Genomic DNA, 21,617 nt, shown 5'->3' on the forward strand with positions numbered 1-21,617 from the left:
AGCTTTGGTGTCAGACAGACTCAGGTTCGTAGGTTACCTCTGCTGCCTGCCAGCTAGCTGCAAGACCCAGGGCAAATTTCTTACTCTAAATCCTGAACCATTCCTCTATATACTGTGGCAGATGACAGGACCAATCTTATTGGGTTGTGAGGATTAAATGAGACAATGCGTAAAATACACAGAGCACAATGCCTTGCACATAGTAGACACTTGATGCCTAGCAGTTGCTGTTCTTGTTTTTTATACTATTGCCAGTGGATCCAACTATATTGCAATGTTTGAATTCCCTCCCCAGCAGCCCCACTGTGGGATCCCATCTCTCCCTGAATTCTTGCAAGTGACATAGACTCTGACCTCAATGAGGAACTAAAGGGTTAAAAAGTTCTTTTCTATGGATTTAAAATCTATGTCCTTTAAATTTTAACTGGATTGGTCTTAGATATATCATAAGAGATACAAAAATGTGACTAACTCCTCTTGCATATAAGAGTTATTCAAATATTTCTAAAAAGCCAACATGGTCCCTCTGAGTTTTACCAACAGATATGCATCTAAATATAGCTGTCATAATCCTATCATATGAAAGGCTATAGGTTAAACATCAGATATCTTGAGAGTAAATTTCTCCAGGTCCCTTGCTCCGTCCTTCACAAGAATAGGCTTCCTATTCAATTTTGGTCATTCCTGTCTCAACACACAAAGAAGAGATGTCCCAGAGAGGTCAAATGCAGTGCAATACATGGAATAATTTTCCAAGGTTGAGCCCCACTGATTGCGAAACAGATAGTTTCAAGAGTAACAATCTCACTGCCAGAGGAAGTATAAAAGGAAATGATAAACCTCAACTTAGGCTGGGCACGATGGCTCATGCCTGTAATCCCAGCACTTTGGGAGGCTGAGCCGGGCAGATCACTTGAGCCTAGGAATTGAGACCAGCCTGGGAAACACAGTGAAACCTCATCTCTACAAAAATTACAAAAATTAGCCAGGTGTGGTGGTGCGTACCTGTGCTACTCAGCAGGCTAAGGTGGTACGATCACTTGAGCCCAGGAATTGAGACCAGCCTGGGCAACATGGTGAAACCCCATCTCTACAAAAATTACAAAAATTTAGTCAGGTGTGGTGGTGCATACCTGTGCTACTCAGCAGGCTGAGTTGGTAAGATCACTTGAGCCCAGGAGGTGGAGGCTGCAGTGAGCCGAGATCACACCTCTGCACTCCAGTCTGGGTGACAGAGTGAGACCCCATCAAAACAAAAACAAAAACACAAAAAAAAGAAAACAAAAAAAGAAAACAGAAAAGAAAAAAAACCCAGATCTCAACTTAGAAGTGCTTTAGAGGCATTCACGTGGGACAAATTCCAGTTTGATAGCATCCTCCTTGAAACATGAATCTCATGATCTAGGTGTAGACTTCACAGGAGAATGACAGATGGCATACCCAAATGAGGACAGTTTGAAGAAGGTCTATTTATAAAAGGTCTGCTGATAAAGGTCACAAGCCTATAGGGACCCAGGATATAACAGTGCGTCAATCAGAGAGCTGTTTATTACCTATGGGACCAGAGGAACACATAGAGGAAGCAGTAACCAGAGCCCCAAAGGAGAGAGCTGTGAAGAGGAGGCACCCTGAACAGAAGCAGCGGCTTTCTCTTGAAAGTCCCAGCCAGTCATAGACAACCTCACAGGGAGAGAACCAGAGACAAAAAAATGCCCTGACTACACCTTATGCCCTTCCTCTGGTCCCCTGTGGCAGCTCTCATTAGCTGAACCCAACAACAAGTCGGAAGTGGCAAGTGATCTTTTTGACAGACTTCATACAGAATACACTCTAGAAGCAGAGAGCACAGTAGAGAAATGTAGAGAGGGGAACTGGATCTAGGAATCCCAACCAAGAAGAGAAAAGCTGCGTTTTTGTTTGTTTGCTTGTTTTGTTTTTTGAGATCGTCTTATTCTGTCGCCTGCGCTGGAGTGCAGTGGTGCAATCTCAGCTCACTGCAGCCTCTGCCTCCCAAGCTCAAGCAATTCTCATGCCTCAGCCTCAGCAGCTGGGACTACAGGTGTCTGCCACCACATCCAGCTAATTTTTTGTATTTTAGTAGAGATGGGGTTTCACCATGTTGCCCAGGGTGGTCTTGGACTCCTAAGCTCAGGCAATCTGCCCGCCTTGGCCTCCCTAAGTACTAGGATTACAGGTGTGAGCCACTGTGCCCGGCCAAGAAAAGTTTCTTTATACTTCATGTTTGGGCCATCATTTGAAGAAACATGTAGCCTAAAATGGAATTCTTCATTCATTATTTTTTTTTTTTCAAGTTGGCTTGGGGAAAGAAAGGCACTCAGGAAGAGGAATGCATCTTCTGGTTATAATGCTTTGGCCACAGGAGCACTGTTCTACCAGTGAAATGATTCCAGGCAGACGTACAACAAGAAATGAAGCATTGGATCGGTCAGGCAATCAGACAGGGGCAGGGGGGAACGCCAACAAAAGAAAAATGAGCAATTCTGCTGCTGATGACATTTCGAAATTTTATTCTTCATTTATTATCAAAAAGGAGTGTGTTTAAAAATGTATATGTGACCTTCTTAATCATAAATTTGAAAAGATATATAGCAGATTCTTTGCTTCTATCTGAGCTCTGCTCACATGGGCCCAGCAGGAAATAAAAGGAAATCTGATAAGAGCGTTAACTTTAAAACTATAAATGAGTATGTTTCGGAGGCTTTGATATTTCCTTGGGGGCAGAACTCTCAACCAATCTCATTCCATTCAGGGTAAAGTAATATGGAAAGGGTTGTCTTAGGCACAGATCATTGGTTTTCAAAGGAATCATAATAATAATAAAAGCCTCAGTGCTTTTATGAAAAATGGTACTTTATAGAAATGTTTGGGTAGCTCTGAACACCTGTATTCAAAAAAGAAAAACTAAGCATCCCCAAAACACATATTTAAAAATTGGAAAGTTAACTGAATTGTAAAAATATCAGATATATTACCTCCTTGGTATTTAAAGCTGATGGCTGACTCTGTATGTTCATGGTGATAATAATGTTATATAATCATTTTAATGTATGGACAGATGTTTTGGCAATTGGCAAAGACAGCTACGAGGTGGAAATGGAGAGGGTATTTGTGGAAGGAAATAAAACACAAAACCACAGTTTGGGGATCTGTATCTATTCTTCCAGAATTCTGAATTTAAGTTTTTAAAAAAGACCTCTCAGTAACACAGAAAAATTGATATTCATCTCCATAGCCAAATAATTTAATTTACTACCCCCAGACCATAGAGGCTGGGTCTCTCTGGTCCCAGGGGCAGAATGAGGACCAGGTTGGCTTGATACAATGGAGGAATTTCTAGCAAAGTAGAACTGCTTAGGTCTCTTTTGGAAGTACCTAATGCCTGAATTCCCCTCCCCAATTTTTCTTGTTTGGCAACCTTCTCTTCACCTTTTTAGGCCCTTATTTTTTTCTCTCAACAAAAGAGAAACCCAAATCTGTGAACAGGGCACTGGACCCTTAAACTATGACCCTTTAACTATGGACCAGGCTTCAACTCAGTCTTATTCTCTACACACAACCTTATCCTCCCCTTTCAGAAAATGTCAACTACCTCCTCCCACCATACTATTCCTCAATACTCCATATTCCTTGATGTGTCCCTCTTTTTCTCCACTGGTCGCCTCCTTTTTATCCTCCAAGGCTCAATGTAAGTGTCACATCTCCTCTGAGGCTTCTCCCTGCTCTTCTACATAGAATTATAATTTTCTCCTCTGGTTTGACTCATCCATTGAACAGGTACATGTATCAGTCTCTGCTAAATGCTACAAGATCATGTCTTCTTGACCTTAATCCTCATGGAACATGAAGACTAGTGGCAAAGACAGGCATTAAACAGATACAGAGGTAGAGACAAAAATCACAAAGATGACGAACAGCAAGAAGAAATACCTGTTGCTACGTAAGAGGTAGAACCTGGTTTGAACCCTGGCAGCAGATCAGGGAGGGTTTTGGTGCCATGTCAGCTAAGTACTTGTTGAGTCAAACTGCAGTGATTCAACTCTTTCACCTACTATGACAAGAACCTCTTAGGAGAAGGGCTTTTGACTCTTTGCACCTACTCCAATTTCTTGCTGAGTGTCTGGCACATGGCTCAATAAATTTGTTGCACAAATTTATACTTAAAAGTCTGCAATTTGAAGTGTAGAAAAGATGGTCCTCTTACTCTGAACACAAATTGTAACCATTTTAAAAGTAGATACGTGCAAAGAAAGAGAAGGAAACACCTGCGTAAAATTATCAGGTGACCTGGAATATTTGTAATTAGAAATATTTTGGGTGGCAACTTAGCATTTCCTTCTTGGAATGTTTGCAGAATTAACAAAATGTTCGTGGAAGCCAGAGATTCCCCCACAGAGCCCACAAAATATCTGCAGCTATAGCATGTTGAAGAAGAAAAAGAAAATCTCATCCAATAGTCATATGACTCGTGGGATGATCATATAATTCATGGAATTCTCAGAGCCTTCAAAACTCAAGTACTTATGACTCTCTGAATTGGGTTTTGTTTGTTTGTTTGTTTGTTTTTTCCTGTAGTTGCTCTTAGATTTTTGCCAACTGGGTCACACAATTTCGCCAGCAGGGGGTACCAAAAGCTGATAAAAAGAGAGTATGCATAAGCATGTTTATTCCTCTGCAGGAACATTTCCAAAGCTGAAGAATGTTTTAAGACACAGCAATCCAAAGTTTACTGCTTCTGACAGGTGAGGACGAGGTGATGCGGCCATAGCTCTTGGCATTTTTCCTTCTAACGGATCACTTTGAGCTCTCTCTGACCTCTGCTTGTTAGCTGAGTGAGGGGTAGGTGACAGGGGATGTGCCCAGGATGGACTGTGAGTCCTGTGATTTGTTCTGAGTGCCACTCTTTACAAGGGATACTGGCAGGTAGAATGGCTCATGGGAGAGGAATGAAGAGCTGTTAAAAGTGTGGAAATCATGCTACAAGAGGAGGAGTGCATGAAACATCCAGGGACATTTCTCATGGAGAGGGAATACAAAGGAATGTTCTCTTCATGCATCTGATGGCTGGGTCTCTATGGTCCCAGCGGCAGAATGAGGACCAGGTTGGCTTGATACAGTGAAGGAATTTCTAGCAAAGTAGAACTGCTTAGGTCTGTTTTGGAAGTACCTAATGCCTGAATTCCCCTCCCCAATTTTTCTTGTTTGGCAACCTTCTCTTCACCCTTTTAGGCCCAACTCAATGTCCCCTACTCTTAGAAGTCTTTGCTTCCCAAAGTTAGAAGTTCCCTCCTCTTTGCTCATTAATTTGTTGGACAAATAGTTAATGAGCAAATACTTTGAATCTGTGGCTGTTAGAAGGAAGGAGATAATGATATGAAAAACAAGACAGGAATCCTGCCCTGTTTGGCTTCTGCAAGTATTGAGCTCCCCGCTACTGGAGAAGTTCAAGTAGAGACTGGGAAACCACTTAGAAAAGAGGTAGTGGAGGATCCCAGGATTTGGACTCTGCAAAACCCTTGACTCTCTTCTGGGTTAGGAACAGGACCACCCAGCCAACTGGTGGGGGAGGAGTCTTCAGGGTTCCACCTAGAGTTTTTCCCTGAATGAGGGATTCATGCCCACTCTCCTGGGGAGACACTGATCAGCTACTTTTCCTCTTCCCCACAAGGCTCCTCCTCTGGACCATCCTCCATTGCAATCTCCAGACAGACTTTCCTGGGAAATCATGAAGATTGAAATCCTGGAGTCAGAGAGAGATCTGTCATAGGAAGTGGACCAAAAAAAAAAAAAAAAAAAATACACAAGTGAGGCCCTGCTTCTACTAAAAGCTGGTATTGTCCTCTTTGAATCCAGGATGCTCTGCTGGTGTCACTAGATTTCAGCTTAAAGCTACACATTGCAACTGTCATGGAACTGCAGCATCTTCTCATTTCATAGACAAGACACTGAGGCCTGGACAGAGTAGTCCCTTAGCAAGGATGCACAGCATGTAGGATACAAGCCCTGCTTTCTGCCTGCCAGCTCAGGACACCTGCTCCACGTTCCTCCACCCTTACTCTAATCTAGAAGGGCAAATTCAGTCTGTGGTACACATGACTCTGGTGTCTTACAAATGCAGCAAAACTTTATTCATCTATGCCCCCACTGACTCAGAACTACTGTAATTGAGGCAAAGGCTGAGCTACATCACATAGGAATCAATAGTGTAAACAGGCATATGGATGTGTGTAGCATTTAAAGGAGAATGCACCGCTTTCCCTCATATCAGGAGGCAGGACTGCACAGCAGTTAATATATTGGCTTTGGTGCCAGACAGCCTGGCATCAAAATCTGGCTCCATGTCAGACTAACTGTGTGAGCTCTTGCAAGTTACTCGGCCCTCTGCATGCCAGTTTCTTCCTGCCTGTAAAACACGGATTAGAGTAGTACTTCCCTGTAAGACTATTGGGAGGACTGAATGGTATGTTGCTGGGAAACCACTTTGTCCAAGGTATGCACACAGCATTCAATAAATGCTCTCTGGTATGATAATATTTTAAATACAAAAAAACCATGTTAGTTTAAATAACCTCATTATCTATGAAATATGAATACTTTAAAGCAGATGCCCTGAATAATGGCTTTTCTCTAAAAACCTCCATTGACATATTATAGAGCCATGCTTTCAAACTTTGGCTGAGCAAATCATTTGCAGAGCTTTAAAAATTACCAGTGAGATTCTAATTTAATTGGTCTGGGGTGCAACCTGGGCATCTGGGTGTGCAGTAGTTTTCCAGGTGATTATAATGTGCCACCAAGCTTGAGCACCACCAATGAGGAACAGCTGTTCTCTAAGTGTGGCTTCCTCGGACAAGCAGCATCAGCTTCACCTGGGCATGTATTAGCAATGCAACTTCACTGGCCCCGCCCCGATATACTGAATCAGAAACTCTAGGTGATCAGTAAGCCCTCCAAGCAATTCTACTGCATGCCAAAGTTTGAGAACCACTGAAGGAGGTGGGCCGACTCTTCAGCAGGTCTGAATTAGTAAAGTTTCATTCTTGAAAATGGAACACTAGGAGGTAGGAGACCCGGGTGCCGCCGGGTCCAGATCTCCAAATATCTCACTGAGTTGCCATGAACACTCCCTTTCCCCTCTCTGGGTATTGATTTCACTATGGGTGGGGGCGGAGTTGGCATCTAAGAATCATGGCAATACCTGATGCTTTTAAAATGATTGTTATGGATTGAATTGTGTTCCACTCACCCACTTTCTAGCTGCAAAAGTCCTAATCCATGGTACCTGTCCATGTAACCTTATTTGGAAATAGGGTCTTTGCAGATGTAATCAAGTTAAAATGAGGTCACTAGGGTCGCTCTGATTCCCAAATGACTGATGTCCTTATAAGGAGAAGGAAGTTCGGACCGAAGAGACCTGGAAGAATGCCACGTGACAACAAAGGCGGCGATGGGAGTAATCAGCCATAAGCCAAGGAACACGGAGGACCGGCAGGCACCAGCAGCCGCCAGGAAGAGGCATGGCAGGATTCTACCTAGAGTCTGAGGGAGACTGAGCCCTCCAACACCTTGATTTTGGATTTATAGCTTCTAAAATTATGAGAGAACACATTTTGGTTGTTTTAAGTCACCTAGTTTGTGGGACATTGGTACAGTAGCCTGAGGAAACTAATAAAATGACCATAAAATAGTAAGTCCTAAATTAATGTTATTTATTTAACAAACATTATAAAGTACTTATTCCATGCCAGGCACTATTCAAGGCCTTTATAAACAAGCTATTAAGTTCTTTAATTCTGTTGTGACACTATGAGCCCAGGAGTATTATTAGTTCTGTTTTACAGATAAAAGCATTGAGGCAGAGAGAGTTGAAGTAACCCCTAGAAAGCCACCCAGGCTTTCAGAGGCAGAGCTAGGATTCAAACACTGGCAGTCAGGCTTCTAAGTGTTCTCTAAGATTCCCTGTTATGTCACGCTTAGGCAAAGGGCCACCACATATCTCCTCTTGTCCTAAACCTTTCTCAGCTGCCTCCCTTTCTCCCCAGGCAAACACACACTCACACATATGCACACATGTGCCCAGACACCTGCAGCCAGAAAACCCTCACTCACAACCACTCACGGCCTGCAGGCAATGAGCATCCTGTCTGCTCATTGCCTCTGTTGGGTACCAATTCTGGGGCATAGCTGGTGGGTCCTTTCCCTCCTGCCCCATCACCCTCATCTAGGGCTTGTGAATCCCCCAGCATGGCAAAGGTACAGAAGCAGCAGCAGCAACAGCAGCAGCAACAGATGTCATCACAATCTGAAAGGCCAAAGGACTTGCTCTTTTACTTCCATCCCTTTGCTGTCTTGCTGTCCATGTCTGTGCCGCTACCTGTGTATCTCTGCTTCTTTATTCTGCCTGTGGCTACCTCTCTGGCCTGGATGGGCTCTCCTACCAATCACACTCTTTCCACTTAGGCAGTAGTCAGACACTTTTGGACCGTTCTCTGGATTTGGCAGTGAAATCAGAGCAGCAGAAGGCCTGAAACACAGGTGAGGCCTTCCTCCCTCTGGGTATGTGGCCACACTGGTCCCTGGGCCCTAAAGCAGAGCCTAGTAGGAACAGCATCGACTTTGGAGCCAGACTGCTTAGGTTGAAATCCTGGCTCCATGATTTATTAGCTGTACAGGCTTGGGCAATTACTAAACCTCTCTATCACTCAGTTTCCTCATCTGTCAGATAGGAATAATTATAATGAATTTTCTTAACAATGCTTTGAGGTAGATACTAACTTATAAATATGAAAGTACTTAACTAGGATCTGTCACCTACCAAATAAGCTCTACATAAGCATTTGTTACATAATAGGTGATAAGAAGGAAAAAAGTGCTTCAAAGCAGAGTGTGACCAGAATTCATGGTTCAGACAATGGGAGCTGCCCTGAATGAATGCTGTCTGAGCTCTGAACCCCTGGGTTGGGGAGACGGCCCCTCTGTTCTTGGTGTTGCAGAAGTACTATGGGCTCTGACTCTGGACTGACTTGGCTCCAAACAGCAGTGTAATCGTGATCAAGTCTCCATTTCTATGACTCTGTGAGACTCAGTTTCCTCGTCTATAGAATAGAATTTAACATACCCTAATTTGCAGAGTTACTGTGATGATTAGAAATGATAAATGATGATAGTTCCCTAGCATGGTCTTTGGCATATAAACATATATACAAGTGCTAGTTCTTTTTTATCCTTATCCTCCTTCCTTGCCCCAGCAATCTGCATGACTTTTTCCTTGCTTTAATTTTTAATTTTATGTTTGATCTGCTTTCTGAGATGAGCACTCCGGGGAAACAAGGTGACTAATTTTTCCTCTCAGTAGTTTCATCTTGCTCTATCCATATCCTGCTCATATGACCTGAAACCAAACCAGACAGTGGGGCAGATGCTCTTCCCCTATTCACGCTTTGACCTTCAGTTTCACATCATTAAAAGTTGTAGAATCTTGGATTCTCCAGGCTGGAAAGGCCCTCCCAGTCATTTTCCTACCTTAGCTAGGAGACTCCTTGCAGCACCCCCAGCCAGAGGATATTCAGCCCCTGACTGCCAAATTCCAGCAACCCAAACTCATCACCTATATGGGCAGCTCCTCATCAGGACTGCACTTCCCTATGTAGGCCATTCCTTGCTGAGCTGAGGCCGAGCTGAACTCTGTCTCCTGAAGGCCTCACCCTTGGGATGCTCCTCCTCGGTCTGTCTGCTATATCCCAACACAGCCTGTATGTGGAGAGATGATGACCATGAATTCTTCAAGCTTTACCCCAGCAACCTCTTCCAAGCAGTATCTCCTGGTTGCGGAGGCTCTATGGCTATTTCCATACAGCTGAGTGAACCTCCTTCTCCGTTCCACACTTATATGTCCACATATGATCTCAGATCTCAAACCAGGACTCCAGGGTGATCTCCCTCTCACCAACTCACAACTGCCTCCTCTCACCCCGACCCCATCTTAGACGTTCAGTTGCCAACTAGAAACATCTCCTTCTTGCTGAATGGCCAACTCACAGGGCTATTGCCCTGCTAGACTATAACCACAAGGACAACCTTGTTGGCCTTGTTCACTACCAATTCCCCAGGGCCTTACATAGATTTTGGAACAAGCAGGTATCCTGTAAAGACTTGTTGAATTAATGTATTAAGAGATGATTACAAGTCCTTCAAATCCCATTCAAATCATCACTTCTTCCAGGAAGCCTTTTCTGATCTCTCCCTGATAGAGCAGGCCTTCCTTCTGTTTTATATCCCAGTCATTTGCCTATCTTCTGTCATCACTTTTCATTGTAATCAATGTACAAAATATACATATTGGTATATTGTATTTCTATTTCCTTTAGCACATAGCTTAGCACTTGCTACAATGTTGTACAAGCTTTAAACATGTTTATGGAATGAATGAATGAACTGAGTAACACTTTCTGTTCCTTTATGGTTGCCCTGTCCCATATGTGAGCTTCCCCATGTCTAAGACTTGACCCTTTTCGTCAGTTTCTTCACCAAATTTCTGTACTTAAGCAGGGTCCTACTTACTATTCTACAAGTTGGCTTTCTATTGCAGGTAGTGCATGGCAATGATTCTCAGACTTGAGTGTGCATCAGAATCACCTTGGTAAGCAGCATTGTTGGTCTCCATCATCAGAGTTTTTGATTTGGTAACTCTGGGGTAAGTGCAAAAACTTTGCATTTCCAAGTTCCTAGGAGATGCTAGGTTCTATATTTTGAGAACCACTGGTCTATGGAATGTCATCCTCTGCCCCAGAGGGGATCACAAACCATTTATCTTCCATCTTTTCTTCATCAGTCACCTCAAACATTACATCCAGGCTGGGCACAGTGGCTCATGCCTGTAATCCCAGCATTTTAGGAGGCTGAGGCAGGTGGATCACCTGAGGACAGCAGTTTGAGACCAGCCTGGCCAACATGGCGAAACCCCATCTCTACTAAAATACAAAAATTAGCCAGGCATGATGGAGGGTGCCTGTAATCCCAGCTACTTGGGAGGCTGAGGCACAAGAATTGCTTGAACCTGGGAGGTAGAGGTTGAAGTGAGCCGAGATCACGCCACTGCACTCCAGCCTGAGGGATAGAGTGAGACTCTGTCTCAAAACACACACACACACACACACACACACACACACACACACACACACAATTACATCCATACCTCACTCCATCCCAAAACTGTAGATGGGCATAAGACCATCTATCCTTTAATCCACAATTCCCATTTTTCTAGAATTTTATCCTAAGGAATAAGAAGGAAAATATACATGTATCATGTAGGTACCACTGGAAACACAGCTTCCTCTATGCCAGGATTTCTCAACCTCAGCACTGTTGGTGTTTTGGGCCAGATAATTATTCGCTATGTGTGTGTTGGGGAATTACCTAGTGCACTGTAGGATGCTTAGTAGCATCCTCCTTGGTTTCTACCCTCTAGATGCCAGTAGTTCCTCCTTTTATTGACAGGTATGTCAATAAAAATGTCTCTAGACATTGCAGTTTTTTTTTTGGTGGGGGGTGGGCAGAATTGCACCTACTACTGGCATAGTTAGGTAAATGTAATAGTTTAACATTTAGCAGATGCTACCATGTGCTTAATATCTTAAACATAGCTCCGATTTTCACAACACTAACAAGGTAGTGATTATTTCTTTTGTTTTATAGATGAGGAATTCAGGGCCCACAAGGGTTAATCCTAAACTTATAAAACAGGTAAAGGGAACAGGTGGGATTTGAGCCTGCTGAGAGCATGCTCTCCTCCTCACCCAACTTGGCTGCCTTTCTTTAATAGCAAGCGATCGGTTAAAGCCTCGTAAATGTCTAACAATAGGGAATGGGTTCAGTAAATTATAGTGCATCCCCGGGATGGAATATTATGCAGCTATTAAAATGATGGAGGGCCATTAAAAATGAAAACTATGTAATGACATGGAAAAATGCTAACTGGATTACCTTAAGTTAAAAAATACTAGAAAATAAAAATGTGTCTACATTGTGATTATAACGATAAGGAAGTATATCTGTGTGCGAATGGCTCATATGTTAGATTGAGGATATTAAGGATAATTTTCTTCTTTGATATCCATTATTGTTATCAGAGTGTCTTCATGATCCTAATTTCTAAGTAGTAGCCGAGTAATGATAAGATTCAAGATGTTAGGTTTGCCCTAGGCCCTTCTTCCACCTGAATTAGAATTAACACTTCTCTAAACTCTGACTATAGCAAGGGGTTGATTTACCCTTACTTTCCCTCCTATTAGCACTGTTACATCTATGTTTGTGAGCCCAGGCCCCTCTCCTTGCACTGACCAGCTTCTTTAAAGCACAGAAAGCTGGAAGCATAGAAGAAAACAACTCTGAAGGCATTGGTGTGAATCACTCTGGGAGCCAGGGCTATTAGGAACATACAGTCTTAGAGTAAGAGATGCATCTGTCTGTCACAGGGTACTGAGTGGTGCACTGTCTCATGCATTATGCATCAAGAGTGGCCTGGCACCCTGGCCCGGTTGTGCGGGACAAGTCTTGCAAAAGAAACATCTGATGAACTGATTGGAATGTCAAAATGTCATTAAGGATAAATTAATGGATGTGTTACTTTGGCTGTAAGAGGCAGTGCCAGCAAGACAACAGACAGCCAGTGGGCTGTTCTCCAGTCCAAGACAGACGGCGTTTGCAATGGAGATTCATGGCCTTTATGCAACGTGAGGTGCTTTGCAGGGAGAAGAATAAACAGAAATGCTCCAGCACTTAAGCGCCATAAAATCACAAGCATGAGATAAATTAATTAGTGTACACTAGGAAGGCGGCTGGTCTGTCTGTGCTCCTGGGGAAAGCTAGGATGGATGACACTGGGTTAGAGATGACGGGTCCCTACACCAGCCTCCTAAAGAAAAGCAATTGAATTTAATGTGCAATCATAAACTGCCGCTGATGGAAAGATAAGTCTGGTCGGTGTTTGTGTTTCAGGGATACTATTTCTGCCTACTGCTTCAAATGCTTTGTGTCTGTGGGTCAAGTATCTGAGAGGACTGGGGAGACCTGGGAACTAATTCTGCTTATAATGCTATGTGGGGTATGAAGGGTGTTATAATCTCAACACACAGAGCAACGCTCAGGGAAGCCTGACTCCCCCTGTGCCTTTTTAGATAGGGGGTGGTCCATTCTTCTGTGATAGGAGGCTCACCACTTCCCATTCAACCTGACCCAGTGTTAGATAAGGATTGTTATATAGAGTTCTTCTTTAGACTTCCCTAGCGTCTTGCTCCTTATAACTTAACAACCTGAAAGACAACAAGGAGAATAGCTAATGCTTACTGAGTGCTTGGCTGGGCGCCAGGCACTGGGCTCTGGTCAAGTTACAATGTTATCATGTATTACCTCCGTTTTGCAGCCTAGGAAAAAGAAGACTGGAGGGTGTGAGAGACATGCCGAAGATCACACAGCTAGTATATGGTAAGGCCAAGATCCAAACCTGGGGCTGCCTGAGGCCAGGGCTTGACATCTTAACTATCACACGGTTCTAAGTCCTGTAACTATCATTAATTGGATGGAGCCTGCCTTTTACAGCAATACAGAATAGGACAAGGCAAGACAGATGAGAACTCACATGTAGCACATACTGGCCACGGCTAAGCACCTGGCCTGGGTCAGCCTAACACATCGTTCATGCAGTAGCCTTTTTTGAGTAAGGAAATGATTTCCCCATCTGAGATATCTATTTTCTTATCTTTTAAAAAAAGTATATATATATATATTTTTTCAGCATACAAAAATCGGTTTCACTTCTGTGTATTTATAATGAACAAATAGAATCTGAATTTTCATAAATAGTACAATTTACAGTAGCGCCCAAAAGAGAAACATTCAGATATAAATCCACCAAAATACACATGGGACCTACATGACAGAAACTATAAAATGGTGGTGAAAGAAATCAAAGAAGATCCAATAAAACGAAGAGACATACATGTTCCTAGGCTGGAAGACTCAGTATTGTTAAAAGGTCACTTTTCACCAAATTGATCTACCGATTCAATGCAAACCTAGTCGAAACTCAGCAGGATATTAACAAGCTTGCAGATATCAACAAGCTATTGTACATTTATTTCAAAGAAAGAACAGGGAGGCAGGTCGTGATGGGTCATGCCTGCAATCCCAGCACTTTGGGAAGCTGAGGCAGGAGGATTGCTAAGCCAGGAGTTCAAGACCAGCCTGGGCAACATAGTGACACCCTCTCTACAAAATAAATAAATAAATAAATAAATAAATAAATAAATAAATAAATAAATAAAAATAAAACACCTTAATAAAAAGAAAGAATGGGGAAAAAGCCTCTAAACCTCAAACGTCCAGAAAATATAACCTGAAACATTGTTATGTTAAATATCATAGTCATTTAGGTATAGTTTTTAAGTAAAGTTTTTTATGTATGTCTGCTATAACTAAATTGGAATGAAATTCTCTCCAAGGTACAACCCTTTTTATAAGACATTATAAACAAAAACGTTAAGACACAAAAATTTACTCAATGAAGTTTAAGCAGGACTCAAGAGGCCAATTTAAAAAACAATGAACATGATCCCAACTCTATCCTTTCTTTAATCTTGGTCCTATTTCTCCAATGCAGATGATACATTTCATACCAATTGTGAAACAGGGAATGATCTTGCTCCTGTTTTAGGGGCAGTGAGTATATTTAAAGAAATGATACAGTTGGTAGAGTTTTTTTTTTTTTTTTTGAGATGGAGTCTCACTCTGTCTCCCAGGCTATGAGTGCAACGGTGCGATCTCGGCTCACTGCAACCTCCGCTTCCTGGGTCCAAGCAATTCTCCTACCTCAGCCTCCTGAGTAGCTAAGATTACAGGCATGCACCACCACACCCAGCTCATTTTTATATTTTTAGTAGAGATGGGGTTTCGCCATGTTGGCCAGGCTGGTCATGAACTCCTGACCTCAGGTGATCCACTCGCCTTGGCCTCCCAAAGTACATGGATTACAGGCATGAGCCACTGTGTCTGGCTAGTTGGTAGACTTTTTTATTTGGTTGGTATACTTGTCCATTCTCATACTGCTGTAAGAATACTACCTGAGACGGGGTAATTTATAAACAAAAGGGTTTAACTGACTCACAGTTCTGCATGGCTGGAGAGGCCTCAGGAAACTTACAATCATGACAGAAAGCAAAGGGGAAGCAAGGCACATCTTACATGGTGGCAGGAGAGAGAGCATGCAAGGGAAACTGCCTTTTTTTTTTTTTTTTTTTTTTTTTGAGACAGAGTCTTGCTCTGTTACCCAAGCTGTAGTACAGTGGCATTATCTTGGCTCACTGCAACCCCCGCCTCCCAGGTTCAAGTGATTCTCATGCCTCAGCCTCCCAAGTAGCTGGGACCGCAGGTGCATGCCACCATGCCCAGCTAATTTTTGTATTTTTAGAAGTGATGGGGTTTCATCATGTTGGCCAGGATTTCTCAAATTTCTAACCTTAAGTGATCCACCCACCTTGGCCTCCCAAAATGCTGGGATTACAGATGTGAACCACTGTGCCCAGCCAAAACTGTGACTTTTAGAACCATCAGATCTCACAATAACTCCCTCAGTATCACGAGAATAGCATGGGGGGAAATCGCCCCCAGGATCCAGTCACCTCCCACCCATTCCCTCCCTCGACACATGGGGATTACAATTTGAGATGAGATTTGGGTGGGGACACAGAGCCAAACCACATCAGTTGGTTTTTGTTTTTTCTATTGTAATTTAGAGCAAAGGGTAAGGACTAACTTTGGACCCTTTCACTGCATCTTTCCCCTGCGCTCAGACCTGTAAAGTGCTTCTCTCTGGGGCAGGGGGCTATAGTACTTACCAGTTTTGCTGTCATGTAAAGTAAGTAGCCTCTTTCAGAATCCCTGCCACAGCCACCCCCAATTCATGATGAAAACACAGCACTAGTAATGAGCACCTCTTTTTTTCCATGGGTTTCTTCCTTCATATGGCCTGTGCCCCTGGTCAGTGTGGTGAGACTTCATTTCCTTACATTTAAAATATTTCCTCATTGGAGTGACTCAAAGATTTTGTGAGATACCCATGGTGTCACGAAATATTAAGATTGGTTTTTGTCCACTGTGCCTGGTTTATAACTCCCATATGCCTTGTTACAGTCTTTTGCTATAATGTTGGGTGTATTAGGGTCCAGGGGAAGGCCTCAGGAGATACGCCCTCTCTCCTCCCTTCCTTTCACCTGCCCCAAGGCAGGACTCTCATCTTCCCCTGCTTTTCTGACTGTGGATCTTAAGACCTTCCTTTGAGAGGGTCCCACTTCATACCAAGGGGGAGGAATGTTGATTTTATGAAGCTCCCCTAAGAACCCAAGAGGGCTGCGTTTGGAGAGAGAACTTCCAGATAGCTGAATGCGTGGAGGTTCCTGGAGGGTAGTGCCCCGGGGAGGATATGGAAGCTCCACATCTCTTCCCCCAAACCTCGCCCTATGTGTCTCTTCATCAGTATTATTTGTAATATGCTTTATAACAGACCATTAAACATGTTTCCCTGAGTTCTGTGAGCTGCTCTAGCAAATTAGTTGAACCCAAAGAAGGGTTTGTGGGAACCCCAACTTGAAGCCTGCTGGTCAGACATTTCAGAGGCCCAGGCTTGTGACTGGTATCTTGGGGAATAGGGAACAGTCATGGGGACTGAGCCCCTAACCCGTGGGATCTGACATTATCTCCGGGTAGGAACTGAATTGCAGGACACCCAGCTGGTGTCCGTGGCTTGATGTGTGGGGAAATCATTCTATACATTTGGTCACAGAAATCCTCTTCCATGTTGATGACTGTGGTAGTGTGAGAGTGGAGAAAAAGCGCACTTTGAGAAAGTTTTTCTTGACACAACACTTACGTGAAAGTACTTGGTAAACTGCAAAACAGGAGTAGACAGAGTACTATAAAACATAAAGTATACTGGTCAGGCGCAGTGGCTCACACCTGTGAGCCACCCAGCACTTTGGGAGGCCGAGGTGGGCGGATCACAAGGTCAGGAGATCAAGACCATGGTGAAACCCCGTCTCTACTAAAAATACAAAAATTAGCCGGGCGTGGTGGAGCAGCACCTGTAGTCCCAGCTACTCGGGAGGCTGAGGCAGGAGAATGGCGTGAACCCAGGAGGCGGAGCTTGCAGTGAGCTGAGACAGTGTCACTGCACTCCAGCCTGGGCAACAGAGTGAGACTCTGTCTCAAAATAATAAATAAATAAATGAATAAATAAATAAATAAATAAAAATAAAATAAAATATACTAATAATAACTACAAGGTACTGAGCACATACTATGCACCAGATATAAAAACCAGATGTTATATACGCATTCAATTATCTTATGCTGTCCTGGTAAATCCCCACAGCAACCGCCCACATTTGGTATTATTATCCCCAAGTTACAGATGAGAGAACAGGGGCTCAGAGAATTTCAGTTAGTAAGCGACAAAGTCCAGGATTCAAACACCAATCCAGTCCATGCTCTTTTCACTACAATGCTGCTTCCAGGTGTCGGTTATTCTTTTCCTCTTTTCCTTACCATTCAGAGCTAAGGCAAAAGCACTGTTTAGCGCCCTTAAGTAATGGAAGATGAGATTACAGAAGTACAATTTTTGAGCAAATTGCCCCTTGCCTACATGGCTGGAAAACATCACAGTAAAATAGTCAATGCATATACTTCGAATCAGCCACAGATCTGGAAAAACCTTAGATCCCACACTTTCATGGTAGCTCTGATGTATAAAGGAAAGATAAGAAAAAATAATATGAAATCCCCTACCAACCAGATATGAGCTTAGATTTTTCACCAAAAGTTCTCATCTGGTAGATTCCCAAATCAAAATTGGTATGAGGAAGGAAGAATGAAATAAAGTATAAAGCCTTAGCTCTTCTCCATTTCTGAAAAAGTCCATTGTTGCTAAGCTGTTTTCCCAAACAGAATAAGCCTTCTTTAGTCTCAAGGCTCAATTTGGTTTACAACATTAATAAAATGATATTTATACTCTTTACAAAAATCAAGTCTTTCATTAAAAGCAGGGTTTTGACCACACTACTCTTTCCATTCTTCCACTTAAAAAACATGGGTGGTTGTAGTATACCCACCAATTCCCACCCTCTTAGAATGTTCACAGTGGTTCAAAGCCGTTAGAATAAAAAACTGCTCCAGAAAGTCACTCAGCCAATGTTCTTTTATTCTGTTAAGAAAGAGATTTCATCAGCAGAAGCATTGAGTCCCTTGAGGCTTCAAGGATAAAGAAAGGCTTCTGAACACACACTTCTCATGAGATAATCATGGTGGAGGGGACTTTACTCCTCATAATGTCCCCAAAACCATCATGAGTAGTGATTGTTGCAATAAATTAAATACTATTTCAATATGTATGTGCTCAGGGCATTTTTTCCCTTTATTAAATGACCTCTGTACATTTATGAACAGTCTAAGGATTGTCTACCTCAATACCTAAAAAAGGAAATGATGCCACTAAATAGCATCTTGTCTTCTATAGACTTTGCTTTCCAAACTCAGGTTCCATCATCATACTCAAAATCATGTGTATCTGATGATCGTATGGGACCAAACTCTCAACTAAGGTTCTGGGCTAAATGGCCAGGCTAATGCTTCATGATGCTCTTTCAAATGCCTTTATTTGATAGCCCTGGATTCTCAAGCCCTTCCAGATGGGTGGTTCTTAACTATGGTTTCAGATTAGAATAACCTGGGGAACTTTAAAATGTCTAGGCACTACCCCAGACCAGTTAAGTCAGTTCTCCAACCTCTCTTTATAATAAAGACTGTGGCTTGGGGTCTCCTCCCTAGCTGAGAGCCCTCCCCAAAATACACCAACTCCTCTAAGCTCTGTTCCCAGAAAAGCAACATTTCTAATGGCACTGTTCAGAATATGGTGGCCCCTCTCGAATTCTGACAACCTTGCCTTTTTAAAGGAAGGTGTTGCCAGCCACATCTCAAAAAAAAAAAACCTGTCCCCTAGTCCCTATATTTGGAAATGGCCATGGTTGCACACTCCCCTGACCCCATTCAACCCCAGCTCTTTTTCTGCCCACTGGTCTACAAAGTCTTCTCATATAAAAATGACATCGTCTTCCTTTGTAGTTCTGGCCAAAATCATTAGTTATCTCTTTTCTTTCTTGTTGATATCATCACGGATGGATGCCAGGGGGAGGGTTGTCTTACCTAACCGCTTGGAGGGGAAAATCTGTGAAGTTTAAGGACCACCATCTAAAATCCTCCTACTTCATTCTATTTTCAAATTCTTTTTCCACATAACCTATATCTGGTAGTTAAAACTGATCTCTCCACCCCCCCCCCCCCCCCCCCCCTCTCTGATATATCAAACCACTGCTTTGTTCTAACCTAGCTCTATAATTTCATAAATGACAATAATTCCCCTGGCACGTACACTGTATTAATTTCTTAGGATAATCCCATGAATTGAACACTATCATTCCCACTTTACAGATGGGCAAACTGAACCTCAGAGGGTTTAGGATTCACAGATACTAAGTAGTATAAATAGGATTCAAACTTTCTCCCCGCCCTTTTCTTTCCCTCTCTATCCCATTCCTTTCTTTCTCTTCTTTGCCTTTAAACATTTTTTTCCTAGCATGCTATCAAATTAAGTAATGAAAAATAGTGTGTTTCTGTGTGTGTGCGTGTGTGTGTTTTTCAATGTTATGAGGCCAAGGAGAAAAGTGAATGAATGTGTCTTTTTTATTTTTGAGACAAAAGCTCACTCTGTTGCCCAGGCTGGAGTACGGTGGCGCGATCTTGGCTCACTACAAACCCTGCCTCCCGGGTTCAAGCGATTCCCCTGCCTCAGCCTCCTGAGTATCTGGGATCACCCCATCTGGCTAACTTTTACATTTTTAGTAGAGATGGGGTCTCACCATGTTAACCAGGCTGGTCTCAAACTCCTGACCTCAGGTAATCCACCCGCCTGGGCCTCCCAAAGTACTGGGATTACAGGCATGAGCCACCATGCCTGGCCGAATGTGTCATTTCTTTAAGGGAACATCTTGCATCTACTTTATACCAAAAACTTTACTGGACCCGTTAACCCATGGTATCTTCCCTCCAAGGAGAATCAGTGACTTCCTCCCCTTTGTTATGTCTTCACTGCTCTTCTTTTCATACACTTGTAACATTATTTTATAAAGTTAACAGGCTCAAGATCCTTTTAAGCTGTGAGCTCCTTGAGAGAGTATTTCTTACTAAAGACTCAACAATTTTCTCTCCTTAGCACAATGGAATTGCTCAGCAAATGCTTATGAATGAAATAATATGTCACTTAAACATCAGATCTATTCTAAAATGTAGGTATTATGACTCCCATTTTACAGATGAGAAACTGAAGTTGAGATGGAATTAAGTGAGTTACCTAAAACTGTGGAACCAGGAAACTCGGGGCTTTTTCCTGCTTGGCACAGTCATCTATCTAATAATGACTTCTGAAATACCTCCAAGCTTAACTAGACAACTAGCTAATAAGTGGGAAAGCACTGTGGAAGAGATAAAGCCCTAAAAACAAACAAAATGCAATCATTATCATCATCATCAACATTGTGGGGCTTAACTAAAGCATTTCCTTCCATTAAGAGCACTATTTTGAAACACTTAGCAAGGCATTTTCCAGTTTGTGCATCTCAGGATCCCATCTTTGCTACAGCGCTAGCTGTAAGAGTCATTCCCATTTTGGGGATGCTTGCCGAAGGTAGTGCTTTCAGAAGTAAACCCAATCCTGCCTTGCAGTCATATTGCTAAGGGGGCACTGTGGCTGGGCACTTCTGACCCCGGTTCTCTCTGTGGCTGGATCAGCAAAAGGGTATTGCTACAGTCTTCTCTGTGATACATCTTCAGCTCCCCCAAGCAGGAGCTATGTATGAAGATCTCCGTGGCTCTCAGGTCCAGCATAAGCACAGGTAAATAGAAAATGCCTACGAATGAATGATTGCCCAAGGAAAAACATTTTAGAGTTTATGTATTATCAGCAGGCAACAAAGTAATAACCACAATCAGTTGGTATGCAAAGTGTTCACAAGCTATGAAGAGTGCATTTCAGGGGCAGGAAGCCCACTTGTCTCCAGAAAAGCCAATGGGAGAGTCCCAAGCTGGGTTCTCTGAAAATCAATCAGACTCTGAGAGAAATTGACAAGCAGGAGATGCACTGGGGAAGCTTGACCTGTAGATAAAAAGGGAAGGGGAGAGAAGGAGAAGAGGAGGAAGGGAAGGGAAAAAGAAAGGGAAAGAGTGGGCAGAGGAAAGGTTGAACGGTAATGCAGTTGCAGCAGTGTCTAAAGCCAACCCCATGGGAAGCCCTGAAGCTGGGGTGGCTTTTACACCCTGTGTCAACCAGTGAGTAGATGACTTTGGGTGAGGCAGCTCCACAGGGCAAGTTCTGAAGGAGGCTGTTAGTGTCACAAACAAGTGGATTTCCCTCCTGTGAAATGTACTTTTCATTGCCTATGAACACTTTGCATACCAACTGATTGGGGTCATTACTTTGTTGCTCGCTGATAATACAA

General features: G+C 42.9%; 1 protein-coding gene across 2 annotated transcripts in view; it reads right to left on the minus strand.

Annotated features, from left to right (window-relative positions):
- Positions 1-21,617, minus strand: part of PTPRT (protein tyrosine phosphatase receptor type T) — a 1,114,757-nt gene that overhangs the window by 119,533 nt on the left and 973,607 nt on the right. The gene's annotated exons all lie outside the window — the stretch shown is intronic.

The sequence above is a fragment of the Piliocolobus tephrosceles genome, chromosome 20 (assembly GCF_002776525.5).
Source record: "Piliocolobus tephrosceles isolate RC106 chromosome 20, ASM277652v3, whole genome shotgun sequence".
Classification (NCBI taxonomy): Eukaryota; Metazoa; Chordata; class Mammalia; order Primates; family Cercopithecidae; genus Piliocolobus; species Piliocolobus tephrosceles.